This window comes from Podarcis gaigeae (assembly GCF_964106915.1).
Source record: "Podarcis gaigeae genome assembly, chromosome: 6".
In the NCBI taxonomy this organism is placed as follows: Eukaryota; Metazoa; Chordata; class Lepidosauria; order Squamata; family Lacertidae; genus Podarcis; species Podarcis gaigeae.
The window spans coordinates 79,076,813-79,092,588 of record NC_139682.1 but is presented as its reverse complement, the minus strand read 5'-3'; the positions used below and the strand labels follow the sequence as shown (position 1 = coordinate 79,092,588).

The following is a 15,776-nucleotide window of genomic DNA, read 5'->3' as shown; positions in this document are numbered from 1 at the left end:
GGCAAAGGAAGAAGAGTTTGGATTTGATATCCCGCTTTATCACTACCCGAAGGAGTCTCAAAGCGGCTCACATTCTCCTTTCCCTTCCTCCCCCACAACAAACACTCTGTGAGGTGAGTGGGGCTGAGAGACTTCAGAGAAGTGGGACTAGCCCAAGGTCACCCATCAGCTGCATGTGGAGGAGCGGAGACGCGAACCCGGTTCACCAGATTACGAGTCTACCGCTCTTAACCACTACACCACACTGGCAAACCCAGTCCTCCAGATGTTTTGAGACTACAATTCCCATCACCCCTGACCACTGGTCCTGTTAGCCAGGGATGATGGGAGTTGTAGTCCCAAAACATCTGGAAGGCTGAGTTTGCCTATGCCTGTACTAAGGACAATTGATCTATAAGGGGAACTGAAACATTTAGAATAGGGGTAGGTAGGAACCTCAGGACCCTGGATAAAATACAACTCTCCAGGCTGACCTTCAGGACACTAATAAGGCCACACCCTCTATCCTCAGACCATACCTCTCAAAGATCAAAAGGGTGCATATAAGTCAACAAAGCATTTGATGCCATTTCAGGTCTGCACAAGCTTCTACCAAGAGATCAACACGCAATTCCCACTTGCCCTCCCTGACCTCAGTGTGCTTTGAACTGATGAAATGCAAGCACCGGTTTCCCCCGCAGAAGCCACAAGGTAAATGTAACAAGTAATCAATCTTCTGAACAGCAATCAGGCAACCACTTAACAAACACGCTACACAAACATAATAATTAATCTGAGCGCTGACCTGAATAGCAATTAATATAATCAGCCTCAATTGGCATGCTCATTGTACACTGGTTTTTGTTTCCTAACTTGTCAAAGTTAGGACGTTATGCTCCATATAAATATGCCGGCTGGCACTGGGAAATGCTAATTTCAGGTGGAGGAGGTGACACCAATGTACAAACAGCACGGGGCGCTCACGCTTTTGTGTTCAGAGTAAAGCGAAACACGGTGTCGGTGTCAAAGTAGAACAAAAAGGACAAGTGCTCTCACCAACTAAAAGGGGGGGAAATGTAGACTCCTAACCACAAATGACAGACAGAGCCTTGTGGCCTGTGAATATTAAATGAGACAAATAGTACGGAAAAGCTATTACTGTGGCCTCAGGTTCAGCATCAACTGATACGCTTGTCTTTTTCCTTTTCTTTAATTAAAGGCACAGGGCCACATATGGAACCGAGAGGCTTAATATTCACCTAGTGCGAAATTAAAGCACCTTGGTTTAACCACAAGTGAAGAACATAGGGAAACATAAAGAATGGTTCTCCAGAATATGGGGAAAGACCACTTTATGTATACAAAGTGCCTACTCCCACCATAGAGAGATTAAATCAGTGATTTGTCTGCCTTTGGACCACAGAGTTTAAACTTTCTGGTTTCTTGTGTAGGCAGGCTTCAAAACTGGAATTCACCGTAGAGTCCTTGTTTCTTTCGGTTCCACATTTCAACATTTGAAGGTGCAAATCTCAAAGCCCCTTGCCTTAGTCCCAGTGGAAGCAGATGGTATTTCAAAGTGGATAGGCAGTCCCCTAGGGATCCTGGCAAAAAGCTGACAAATCTTGAGACTTTTGATGGAAAAAAGGGAGTTTTTCATAGGAAATATGTTTTGAACAAATTCTGTGGGGTTTTTTTATATTCAAGAGCCCAGTGCAACCACTGCTTCCTCCCTGCAAATATCAGATCTAGTTTTTAATAAACCTGGCATTAGTCCAAAACAACAGCCCTCATTAAAGTCACCCACTTCCCTTTTAAGCAGCATCTCCATTATGTCCTCAAATACCTGTTGCAGCAGTTTGCTGGGCACCAGAGCCCAGCTGCCAGGTTAGCATTTCAGAAAACAATGTCCATCTCTACACCAGCTGTTGATGGGAGCTTCTTCTGTTACCAAGCCACCAGCAGGTATTTTTTTGAAGAAATGAAAGGGAAGGCAGGGGGACTGGCTGGCTAGGAAAGCGGGGAATGGAAGAAGCTAAGGCACAAGCTAAAGGTAAAGGGACCCCAGACCATTAGGTCCAGTCGTGACTGACTCTGGAGTTGCGGTGCTCATCTCGCTTTATTGGCCGGGTCATGTGGCCAGCATGACTAAGCTGCTTCTGGCGAACCAGAGCAGCACACAGAAATGTCGTTTACCTTCCCGCTGGAGCGGTACCTATTTATCTACTTGCACTTTGATGTGCTTTCGAACTGCTAGGTTGGCAGGAGCAGGGACTGAGCAATGGGAGCTCACCCCGTCAAGGGGATTTGAACCGCCGACCTTCTGATCAGCAAGTCCTAGGCTCTGTGGTTTAACCCACAGCGCCATCCGTGTCCCGAGGCACAAGCTAGGTAGAACTTAAGTTCCATGTATGTGCCCTTAAGTGCAGGTTGTTGTTTTATAACACAAATTGCCAGTGCAGGGTCCCCAACATGAAGCAAGACCCAAGCAGTGGTGGTGGTGGTCAGGTGTTTAGAGGGTTTTCAGCTTTTGCTTCCTGCTTCAGTCCCAATCTGGACGGCTCACCTGACCCAGGGCCTGCAATTTCCATGGCGGGGGGGACCAGTTGAATCCTGTGGGAGTTATTTTCCTTGTAGAAACTGCCAGCATAGAGTCCTGTGATTTGGAACCATAGTAGGCAACAAAAAGTTGGCACTACTTCTTTCCTGTGGTAGGGAACCAGTCCAGATTAATACCTTCACCATGGCAACTTGCATTTAAAAGCCCTGCACTTAAGGACAAAGATGCAGATCTAATGTTTTCTCTAATTTGGCACTAATAGGACAGGATTGCTCTTGTTCCCATATAAAACACATTATAAATTGTAGGAGTGAATATGCCATTCTGCCTATGGTACTAAAGCTATTCTTATGGGGCCAAAGTTATTCCACCACCCTGTTTCCCATTCCTCTCTTTTTAAAAAAATCTGTGCTAAGAAAACAGCAGTGGATGAGCTTTTCTCTTCTTCCTTAACCAACTCCAAAACTTCTACAGTCTTATCAAGGGGCAAAATAGATGAAAGAAACAGAACTGAAGATTTAAGAAGCATAAGGATCTAAGCAGAGGCCAGCAAGCTGACTCAAAGCTACAGAGAGCAAGTTCATAGAGATGTCAACGGAAAGTTCAAAAATCTCAGATAGGTCAGCATTTAACTGGAGCTAAAGTGACAAACTGGGCTGGGGAAACTATTGGCTTTTTTGCTCTCTGACATGGAGACAAAACAACAACAGCAGCAGCAACAACAACAACCGTGTTTTTCTCACTAGCCCTGTTGCACTTCTTCTCCTGATATAAATGATTTATTAGGGAAGCTGAGCAGCAGAAAAATCACACGGACAATGCCAGAGCATCCCTTCAAGGCAATTCCGATGCAGCTCGTAGTTCTCATCCCCAATGAAAACGATGGCAAGGTGGAGAGAGAGCAAGAGAGCGAATTTGGCACTTGTCACGAATATATGCGCTGTCAGATGTACAACCCAAAGCCTCACCCCAATTAAGCTTAAGTGCTTGGATTTAAACCAATTTAATTCCAATGACTTCAGGAAGACCCAATCTGTTTATGTCCAAGTGCTTCATCTTAACAAGGTTGCAGATCGAGCGGTTTGCTAGCTAGCACTCCTGAGCAAAAAGAAGAAGGCGATTACACTCCCACAGCCATACGCAGAGGATTATACCAGGCAGGTTTTAAATCACTGTAAAATGCATCATAATACCTTTGGGTTGAAAAACAAGAGTTGGTCAGGCACATATAGTTAGGCTCTGTGCTAATAAGCTACTACTCTACGAACCAAATGTTTCCCAAACTTCTGATACACACCTGTTTTCTGGATTAAAATGCTCTATTCTTCTTTCACCCCCAAAGGCCTAGTCTTGTCTACTGTTTTTGAAGGCTGTGCCACAGAGCCCTTTGATGCTATTCAGTGGTATGTAACAACGATATTAGAAGCCTAAAGGAAGTTTCTGAAAATGATGCATAAGAAAGATAGTAAAACGAAATATCCTTTCGGAGTATTCGTCTTAACTGTCGAAATGTCCACATTTTGGCATTAGGAAACAAACATGGGTTTTCACGCTGGTACGGAACTGACATCACTGTGTGTTGCTTTCTCCTATGATGATGCAAGCTTTCCAGAAGCATCAATTAGAACATATTAAATTGACATTTCTTGCCATTTTCAGGATTTCTCCCTCAGTGTGAAGAGCAAATCAAATCAACAAATGGAAAACTAAAACAGCCAGCATTTTGTGTTGCCAAATGATTAAGAAAACGCTTCCTTGGTTTGTATGTATCCTGAATGGAGTGTAGTGAGTGAAGGCGGACAAATATTCGTTATGCAATTCCAGTATTTTGTATGTTCCTTTTCTTGTGTGACTAGAGAATTTAAAAAATCTCCACAAACAACAAGATTACGATTTGGAGGGATGTTTGAGAACACTTCTAGATATGGACATCTTCAGGCAAAGCTGTGTCCTGAAACACTCCACAGGGAACACAGATTTTTCCTGAAGTTTTCCCCTCAGCAGAAATCTCACTGTACACTCCCCAGGCTTGTTCTATACTGTGCTAGAATTTGCAAGAGCTAGATGCATTTTACTCCATGTGTCAGCTTGCTGTGTCTCTAAGCCTTGGCCATTGTGGCTGTTTCCATCTTCACTTATCTCATTTTTTTCTTCCTTGTCTAAAGCTTGATGGTCTGTTGTCTGGTTGCATGCCCCTTACTCCTATCTACCCTAAACAGCAGGTCAGGTCATTATACTGGAATAGACTATTGATCCACATAACCCAATATCATCTGAGCCAACTGACCCAAGACCAAATTAGGTTCCAGGTGAGGAGTGCCTTCAATGTACCCTCCATTTCCCCCCCCCAGCCTTGAAATACTTTGTATAATTGCATTTATAGTCTACTTCACAATTTTGATACAGCCTACCACAAACCTTTTCCTCTTGCCCCACCCGTAAAACAATAAAGTAATGAAGAAAGTAAAATGAGATTTTAAAAAATGGGAACTTCCCCCACCCCATCTCCCATTTCCCCATAAGGTTAGCATGTTGTCAACTATATTTTTGAAATGTGGTTCCATGAACCCCTGGGGTTTTAAACTCATGCTGAGTCTTCGTGGCATTATGTATTCGTGACGAGCCAGACTCCCCTGAATTCCTGGATCCAGTAAGTGCTAGAATTTATTTAAGCCTCCTGAACCCCTGGATCCAGCAAGGATTAAATTGTAAGCCAGGCTGGTTTCCTGATGAGGTAATCGCCTGGAGTGATGAGCCATTAGGAAAACAAAGGGAAGTCAATGGCCCATTAAGAAGGCAAAGGCTCTGTGTCAGATGGCAAGTTGGTGGGGCCCCTCCTCCAGCTCCAAGTTAGTTAGAAGACAAAGCCAGAGTTTTTAGAATTGGCTGGGATGTGACCGGGAGGGAAAAGGTTGCAGGTTGGAAAAGACGGCAAACTGGAGAGAGGGCTGAAGCATGGTGGTTGGCTTCTGTTTGCATCCACGGCTGTGGAGAAACAAGTCTCTCTTGGAGTGTTAATGCTGGGAGCCTCTCCAGCGTTGTAAATGGTTGATTCACATATAGGTGTAAATCAACCATAAATCAAGACTCCACAGTTTCTGCTGTGCCTCATTTCCAAAAGGAAACATGGACCCTAGGTAAATTGCCTAGCACCCCTGGAATCTTGCACCACTCAAAGATTGGGGTGGCATGTCGTCCAGTTTGGGAGCAGGGGTGGAGCTAATACACTGAATGCATGAGAAGGCTATTGCAATGCTAGCAAGCTCCATTAAAAACAACAAGGCTTACTTTTGAGTAGAAAGGTAAACGATTGCATCATTAATGGTGTCCATTAATGCACACAGGAAGAGAGTGGGAGTAGATTTTCATTTTTCATTACTTGACGTCCCTAGAGCACCTTGAGTAGGCATCATAGCAGCATTAAGCACATCAATTAAGTCGAAAAGTGCTTTGTTAAAGGGTTACAGGAGGCTTCCAAGCTCCTGAACCAAACCTTTTAGTTGTGGCTGTATTAAAATCCCACAAATGCATAAAACATGAACTAGTAAAGTCGTCTGTTTTAATTAACAACTAGTACATATTAAAGGATGCACTGGCAAAGTGCACCCTTCTTACCTTAAGTGCAGAAAGGCTACACACCTTTGCCAAATATTTATTGCCTTTTTATGCCAGAAAGGATATACTTTCCAACGGGCTTCGAATCAATATGTTATGGCAAGCCTGGAATCTCCTGGGTTTCTGACACTATATATGTTCTTTGAAGCTTCTCCAGTTTTAAGAGAGACGGACCCCCCCTCTCTCTTTTTGTTTAGCTTTCAGTCTTCATGTGCTCTTCCATCCTTTAAAAAAAAAAAATCCTGTTCTTTCTAGCTATGAGATGCAGAAATATTCTCAGCTCTTTTTTTTCCCAAATAAGAGATGAACTTTTAGAGAATCAAGAAATCTTTAAGCTTGTGCTGCTTCAGAATATTGATGGGAAACAGAATCACTAAAGGCTCATGCACATCAAAAACTCACTGAATGGAAAACGAGCACATTGGGATGACCGCTGTCCCTGAAATGCTAGGTTTCAATGGGCAGGGAATTTGTGGTGTGGCGAGTATTCAGTTGTACAGCTCCTCTGCCAACTTTGCAATGTAGTAGAATTCCATCAGGGCTGTGCCAAGTGCTTTCTATGAAGAGATGAAAGAATAGCTATTATAATCCCCCCAGCTTTTAAATTCTGAACAAGTCCATAACCACTGATGAGATAAACAAAGTGGTTTTGGGTGGATTTGTTTGTCTTTTAATGGTAATTAGTATGAGTTGTGCTGCCTTGAATATGGTTTTTAAACAGTGAATTCTACATTTTTAAACAAAAAAATAAGCGGTGAACAGTAGTAAGGGCAACAAAAGCACAAATTCTTCCAGTCTTGCTCTTTCTATCCCAGATTTGGCTGTTCTCCTGTGCAAGAATGCATTAGCAATTCATCAAAAGAGCAAGTGTCATTATGCACAGGAAGCCTAGGGAATTATTTTGCATTTGATTTTCCACTTCTGATAGCATTATTATTGATTTAAATATTCTCCAGCTTGACATAGGTTAGACACAACAGATCACTGTATTTTTGAACTGTCAGTCATAGTAATCCTGGGCTACCCAAACTCAGATGGTTTTAGAAATTGTAACGATGTCAGATGCAGAGGTCAGACTCCCAGCCCAGTAGCTCTCAAACTTCAACAAAAGCCCTCTTACTAAAGCATAACTCCTGAAGTTCCTGGGAAAGCTAATCATAAAATACCTTAATCAATATACTACATGATGGAAAAGCCAAGGGTGGAAAACAGCTCTGTGTTCTTAATATTAGTAAAAGAATAATGGGGGAAAAAATAGAATAATATTAATAGATTTGTATTCTTTGTAAACAGAAGTACGCCATATGAGGCATGATCAATACTGAAGTCGTTGACAAAAGCAGTCTCTCTAAATCCACTCAATGCATGTAAAATTGTTTTCATTTTATGTAATTTAGCTGAGTGAAGCTATTCACCCTTCTGCTGTCTGTCTGAAATTACTCTAATTTATTCTATATGTACATTTGCTGGTTAATTGAAAGGCAGTTATTCAGTAAATGGCTTACAATGTAAGCCTGACATCAAAGAGCGCCCAAACTTTTAACATTAGCCCAGGGATCCCATTTTGGATTTGGGACCTCCGGGAGCCCTGGGAATGCTGGCAGCTGAGATATTGCCAAACCAATATTCATTTGAGGCATTAGAGAAGAGAAAAGGGGGACAAGGATAGACTTCCACTGCTACCACAGAAGCCATTACAGAAGCAGCGGCAGCCACTAGTAAAAAGTGCTTGGGGTTCAAGGGAAGGATAACGTTTACAGCCAGATTTAGAAACCTTGAGAAGAACAGAACCATTTTTCCCTCCAGTGTTACTCATAATTACCAGCCACAGTGATACAGATTTCCTCCCAATCTTGGAACTCTATAGAGAATGAGGAAACTCCGACTCTCCTCAAAATTCAGAGGAAGACAGAGTGTGGGGTTGTTGTTGTTGTTTTGGATATGTGATTACTGGGTTCATGGAGAGGCCAGCCAAAGCAAGCCCTGCCACTCCCTTCTACAGCTCTGGGCTTGCTTTCACATTATGCACAATTCTCCCCAGCTCATCAACCTCTCATTTTTGAGACACGGTGTGAGATATAGGATAAGGCACTCCTCTCGAGGGAGGGCGTAGGATTCAAATGACCAAAAAGTTTAGGCAAGCCTCCCCTGCTAACCACAATTTTGTGGACCCTCGTGAGTCCTACTGTCCTGTTATGCGGAAGCACGCGTGGATCCAGAATTGGCGTCCACGGTCACTTACGGACTCACTGTTAAGACCGTGTTCATGGAAGACAGTCTTACTCATCCATGAGTGCTCACCGAAGAAGAAGAAGAAGAGGAAGAAAAATAAGAAGAAGAAGAGGAAGAAGAAGTCTGTTATGCAAAATGACCTCCCTTTTGATAATGGTATGATATTCCATTCCAGATACTGATCAGTGGAGATACTTGGAATTTGAGCCATACCAGTTCTGCTATGTTGTGTATCAATAATAAATATTAACATAATAACAAAAACAAAAAGTTTAATAAATAAAAGCTACATTGTTTGTTATAACGTAACCAGCTCTCAAAGGGGATGCGGGGGGCGCTTTGGGTAAAACCTCAGCGTCTAGGACTTGCCGATCGCATGGTCGGCGGTTTGAATCCCCGCGGCGGGGTGTGCTCCCGTTGTTCGGTCCCAGCACCTGCCAACCTAGCAGTTCGAAAGCACCCCCGGGTGCAAGTAGATAAATAGGTACCGCTTTATAGCGGGAAGGTAAACGGCGTTCCGTGTGCTGCTCTGGTGCCGGTTTGTCGGAGCAGCTTCGTCACGCTGGCCATGTGACCCGGAAGTGTCTGCGGACAGCGCTGGCTCCCAGTCTCTAGAGTGAGATGAGTGCACAACCCTAGAGTCGAACATGACTGGCCCGTATGGGCGGGGGTACCTTTACCTTTTTACCTTCCTAATCAATACAGTGGTAACTGAGACCAGAAATTTAATTCATTATTAATCACTCTTTGCCATTTATGATTACTATATTGTACCAATCTGAAAGCATTTTCAGGTACGGGTGATATAAGGGCTACATCTCTGTGTACAAATAAATATTAAATTCCTGTTACCCAACAGAGATTCCAAGAATCTCTATATAGCTATCATTAGTGATTCTATTAAGCGCACAACCCTAGAGTCTGTCAAGACTGGCCCGTACGGGCAGGGGTACCTTTACCTTTACCTTTAACCAGTTCTCAAACTTAGTTTTCACATTTTGACAGTGGAGGGAAGGCAAAGGGAGTTAACAACAGATCAGTGCTAACAAATGCCATTCTGCTTGCAAGCTTCCCCTAGGCATCTGGTTGGCCACTGTGAGAAGGGGATACTGAAAAATATGACTTTTGAGCCCTCTGGCCCAAAAATGGCAACTAGGCATTCCATTTTGGCAACTGTAACTCTGGTTTATGGAGCCATTTGGCGCCTAGATTATATATCTGAGTTTCTAACACTGCTTGTGACCTTATGTTTCTTTGGTCGAGGATGTTTCATATCATGATGTGAAACAACCTAGGAGGAAAGTATGCTACTTCCATAGCACCAATTAATTGCATTGCTGGTGTATCTGTGCATCAATGTGAGTCCACTGGCTCACGTCTGCAAGAAAGTAAAGATTTCTATATATGAATTTAAGGGTCCGCAAGAGATTGGGCCTGTCAGTGAACACACTATAAGAACCTGACTGTTTTCCAAGATGCTACCAGCACATTTCTCTTCCAATAAGGGATGTAATATATCAATTGTTAAAATTGATTTTCCCAGAAAGCTCCACTCTTATGGACTTTGAAACTGTCCATGCTGCATTTCATTTACAATGTACATTACCAAGGAAGCCTCGCTGCAAGCTTCAGAAAGTTTGGATGCTATTAGAATGCTTTGGGAATACTCACAGTTGCGAAGCCAAGTAAACAAACATTAATAATAACAAAACCTTTGGAAAGAAGACACCTTGCTCAATGAAAACACCTGTTCCATGTGCAGTGGGGTTTTCTTCAAACAAACAAACAAACATGTCCAAAATTGAAAAACAAATTGCAAATGTATCAAAGCCATGAGAAAAAGGGGCTACTGTCAACTAGAATATTCAGATTGGTCTAAGCAAGCTCTTTGGGCCTGTATTACCTTGTATGCATCACCAGAAACTTTCCTGATACCAGTAGGCATTTTTAATGGAAGTTTGCTTTAGGACATGGATCATCCCTGCTGAGAAATGAAATCCGTTCTCTTCAGACTTGAGGGATCTCTTGAAAGGTGAATGTTCGGAGCCTCAGTATATGAATGTTGCCCCCAATGCCAGTTACTCTGCTTGTATAGTACAATCATGGAGTCCTGGGGCAAGCCAAGTCCCATCAATACTATTCAGGATATTGCAGCTTGACAGAGATCTGTTTCTAGGGTGCCAACCTGCAGAGACTCTCCCTAAAATGCTTTACTTACTTTGACAAGTTATAAGCTGCCCTTAAGTATTAGGATTCATAAGGGAAGTGTAAAAAACAAAGCAAGTAATAAGATTGCAGGAGCAGTGTGGGGCTGCTGCCAAGCATACTTTCCTGAATACACTCCACAGGCTGATGTGGTATCGTATTATTATTATTATTATTATTATTATTAAACCTTGCCCATTTGACTGAGTTGTCTCAGTCACTCTGGGTGGCTTCCAGCATATATAAAAACATACTAAAACATTAAACATTAAAAACTTCTCTATACAGGGCTGCCTTCAGATGTCTTCCGAAGGTTTCATAGTTATTGATCCCCTTGAAATATGACGGGAGGGTGTTTCACAGAGCAGACGCCCTTCTGCCTGGTTCCCTGTAACTTCACTTCTCGCAGTGAGGGAACCATCAGAAGGCCCTTGGAGCTTTTATTAGTTTTAATTGCCACTTTATTGTTTCATTTCATTCTTGTACCCAGCGATGGGACCCTAATAAACCCAATAAACAAATTAAAGTCATAGGAACCATTCAATATCTAGCCTTCTCTTCACCACCTGCCTAACTCTTCAGGGTAGACAGGTATGATATATCCACATAAGGCAGGGATGAAGAACCTGTGGCCATTCAGACATTGTTGGGCTCCAACTCCTATCAGCCCCAGACAGCATGGCCAGTGTAGTGCTGGGAGGAGTCCAACATGCAGAGGATCAGCAGTTATATCCCTGATATAAGGGGACAGTGTGAAGTTTGGTATTTCCTATGAAATAATTCAGGAATTCAGGTGGCCACTGGGCTGAATGTAGTCCTTCCTCTACCAATATAATCAAGGTGTGCAATGCTAGAGAGCTCTGACCACTGTTTCAATCATAAGGAGAAGACAAGTGGCAGATTGGCTCTTTCAATGTCAGCTCTGTTCAATGTGTGAACTCTAAGTGGACAGCCATTACACCTCCATTGTACCATTGCTCTTCCTTTTTTCAGTCTTCAAATTCCTATTCCCAACATTTGTTGCATATGCCTTAATAAGGAACGGGCAACTCTGGAGGTTGCGCCCTCCAGATGTTGTGGAATAGAACTTGCATGAGGCCCAAGTACCATGGGCAATGGAAAGGAATCATAGGAGCTTTAGTCCAAAACATGGATGGGAGGGGTGAGCGCACCATGCTGCCTTCCTGTGCTTTAATGTAAGAACATAAAGATCACCTTGATAGATCAGAGTAAGGGTTCTTCTAGTCTGGCATTCTGTCTCCCAACCATGATGAACTATAGACCTTGGAAAACTGACTGGCAGGGTATGATGTATAGCTGTGCTCTGTTGTTTAATCAGTGCATAATGCGCTTGCAATATTAAAGCAATGCAAACTACAACCTACCATTTGTTGTATAAACAATGACCTTGTCAAGGGAGCAGAGAAAGTTCTGAAGATGTCAAAATCCAGATTCGGAATCACGTAAATATGTTTTGCACTCTGGTTTAAAATAGGCTTTTGTTGTGACCAGACGGTATCTCTGGAGCTGGGTGTCATTAATGCATTCTGTTATAAGGTGTGTAATTATAAAACCAAGGAATTTATACTTCACTCATAATTGATTTTGCTTACGAAGTGGGCAATCAATACCTACTATTGAATATAAAATGATGCAGAAAAAGAAAGAAAATTGCTCTTGATTAACCATTCAAAAGAACCTGATTTTGTTCATCATTTTACAAGAACAAAAGTAATTTACAAGAGTCAACCCTTGCCCCCCGCCCAGAGTCCAATTTTATCTTGGGAAAAATTTCCCCTTATAATAAATTAGAGGTGTGAAAGCCCAGAAGAAAAACAGCAAAATTGAGGCAAGGATCTGTTCTCCCCCATTTTTGTTTTCCCCTGATCTGTTTCTGTAAAAATGGAGGGAGGCTGATGAAGTGTGGGGGTGGGGTGGGGAGGTTTTCTTTTCCTTTTTTTCTGTTTCCCCTGCAGCCTTTACACTCTACAACAAACCAAAAACTTCCATTTCTCACATTTTTCTATAGGCAAATTTGTATAGCAGATTCCTCTGATGTTTGTTTGCCCTTTTAAGTATTTCTTGACTACTTAGCTACACTCTACCCTAAACACCAAATGTCTGCAGCAGCATGCAAGAGAATTAAAAGAAAGTACTGTAGTGTCTGCTAAGCATTTTACTTTTTGACACAGGCCAGGATACAAAAGTGTTTACAGTCATACCTCGGGTTAAATATGCTTCAGGTTGAGCATTTTCAGGTTACGCTCCGCCGCGACCCTGAAGTAACGGAACGCGTTACTTCTGGGTTTTGCCACTCGCACATGCACAGACGCTCAAAATGACGTCACACACATGCGCAGAAGCGGCGAATCGTGACTCGCACAGTTGCGAGTTGCGTTCTACTCAGGATGTGAGCAAGGCTCCAGAATGGATCCCGTTCGCATCCAGAGGTACCACTGTAGAAGCCACTGTCTGCACACACCGTTGAGTTTGTCTGTATATTCCCCATTCAGTGCCTTCACACTCACTCCCTGCAATGAATTACCAGCATTGCTTTTCAAAATTTACTCATAGTTCACTTTGCTGGATTGCAGCCACAACCTTTTATAATCATTTCTGGTGTAGCCAGGTGAAGGTTTTGAAGGTCGTGCCACAAAGTTTTTTTCCTAAGAAAAAAGTCCTTTGATATTATTTAGTGGTATGCTGTAAAAAATAATAAAAATCAGAAGCCTAAAGAAAGTTTCCAAAATGATGAATCAGAGAGAGAAAGACTGTTAAATGAAAAATCCCTTGGAGAATTCATCTTAACTGGCAATATGTCCACACTTTGGCATTAGGAGATAAATGTTTTATTTCTTTCTGCTACAGAAACGACATTATGGAACATCCACAAGAGGTGCAGAGAATGTGCTCAACTTCCTGCTTTACTACATAAAGGAGAAGCACAATGAAAGTTCTAACAATGTCCTTTCTTTTTGATGGGCAGTTCCAAGCTAGCAATTTAGGCGGAATACTTTCTTGACCCAAGATATTTATGAATAGCTGGTAGGAGCTGTTTTTAAGACTGCTTTCCAGCTTGCCCTGAAATTGGAATGCTGGTCTCTGGGTGATTGACACCCACCCACCCACACCCCGCTGCTCATTGCTGGGCAAATGGGATGCAGCTGTATTGGACATCTAAAAGGATTCCTGCGAGCTAATAGTCTACTTGTAAGTAAAGACCTGGTCATGAGCCTACTCACAAGAAAGCCAGGAACTGGGCGTGGCTGGAGAGTAAAGGGTAAAAGGGGAGAGGAATTAGGAAGCCTCTCTTTCCCTGCAGTGGTAGCTTCTGGAGCCCAGGGATAATGAGGATAGAAGATGTTCTGTTTGGAGAAGAGATTATTTGAAAGGGACATGCCCAGTTTGTACAAAAGGAAGAAGGAAAGGCTGTATTCCATTGATATAACTGAGGATATTGCATGCTTGTGCACATGGGAATTCAGGGACTCATTAAATGAAAATAAAGTCACCCCCATTATGCTGGTCTGTTTATGGGGCAGCCAGACAATGGAGACAATGTAGCTGATCCTGCTGCTATTCCAATACAGAACTCTCCCATCACCTGTTATAGACTGATGATGAATCCTGCTTGGTGCATTTTTAGAGCGGCGAGTAGTAACTCATTAGAAAACAGAGAGATGTCTGTTTAATTACTTGAAAAATGTCTCTGCCACTACCTTTCATGGCACCTGGAGGGGATAAACATGTCCACAGTTTTAATTAATTTTTATTTCTTTCATTGCACCTGTATGGCTGATAGAAATTGAATTCTAATGAAAGTGCAATCAAACACTCCTCCAGGCATCCGAAACATGTTTTGGCAATAACCAGAAGAAAACGAAGCATTTCTCTTGGTTTAATTAAAGGTTTGGAAGGGTATATTTCTGGGTGGTGGGAGTTGGAAAACACAGCTTTACAATTGTAATTATCCTAACTGAAACCAGGAGGCTAACTCCCTCATCTCTATTCAGAAAAGGGCACATTTCCCCACACATTGTGTGTCCAATTAAGTAAGATAGCAGTGTTTATTTCCGCAGTGTATACAGTTTAAAAAATGTAGTAAATATTGCTTTCCTAGCTGGAGCAAAAGGCGCTGATGGCACACAGTTGGTTCTCAGCTCTTTTGGATGGCTATCATAATCCACATCCATCCATCTATGATTGAGGGGGGACCTAAAGACGAAGCAGTTCTTTATTTTAGATTATTTAGATACCACACTTCATAATATGTCAGGGGGCAGTTTAGTTAGAAGCTACAAGCGGGTAACCCACATGGTGCAAAAGAGTAACTATTCACACTATCTGCAATTGCCCTGCTTTCCGTTTTGCTTATCATAAGAGTGTGTGTTGCAGATTTACCTATTATCTTCCACGTGCGTGGTCCATGTCATCTAACTAAACAAAGGCCAGCTTTTGGTTCTCTTAACATCCTGATTCTCTGTTCTGAAGCATCCCTTTCATGGACTGTGGATGACCATGGTGCAGAATGCTCAAGGTCTGCTGGAGCCAAATGGTCTGTGCCAGCCCCATCCCATAGCTACTCTCTTTCCTGGCTGGGGAATATACAAAAATATATATACACATTTTGTATAGACACATATACAAAAAAGACCCAGACAAGTGAACATCATTCCTTCTACTTCCAAAGTTCAGGGCTTATTTTTTATTAAGTTTCAACATTATCAAAACACAATTTCGTCTTATTTTTATCGACTTCCCACCCTGTTTTCCATGGAGTTGTTGTTTCTCCCCCTTCTGCTGCAACCTACGGTAACTATTAGATCATAAACATGATATTATAATCTAATTACTTCTGTTGCTCATAGCTCAAATCCTGCTCGCGAGTTCATCATACTATAATATTTCTTTAAGTACAGTGGAACCTCGGTTTACGTACCGCCCTCCTTACGAATGCTTCAGGTAACGAGCTCTGCTAACCCGGAAGTAGATGCTCCTTGTTGTGAACTTTGCCCCAGGATGTGAGCAGAAGTCATGTACCAGCGGCGCTGCAGCAGTGGGAGGCCCCATTAGCAAAAGTTGAGAACAGTTTCAGGTTAAGAACAGACCTCCGGAACAAATTAAGTTTGTAACCGGAGGTACCACTGTAGTCCGAAAAAGGCATCCATTTTTTCTATTCAAAATTGCA

The 15,776-nt window shown here is 42.4% G+C and overlaps 1 protein-coding gene and 1 long non-coding RNA gene across 16 annotated transcripts in view; one reads left to right on the top strand and one right to left on the bottom strand.

The window, feature by feature from the left end:
- LOC310847758 overlaps window positions 1–4,305 on the top strand; it is a 55,055-nt gene extending 50,750 nt beyond the window's left edge. For 2 of the 4 annotated variants that reach the window (XR_014565997.1, XR_014565999.1), the window contains one exon: window positions 575–1,986. This is a non-coding gene — a long non-coding RNA (uncharacterized lncRNA). Of the gene's footprint in view, window positions 1–574; window positions 1,987–4,195 lie in introns of those variants that run through there. The other 2 variants (XR_014565996.1, XR_014565998.1) reach the window with 2 other exon arrangements.
- Window positions 1–15,776, bottom strand: part of NTNG1 (netrin G1) — a 207,975-nt gene that overhangs the window by 158,605 nt on the left and 33,594 nt on the right. The gene's annotated exons all lie outside the window — the stretch shown is intronic.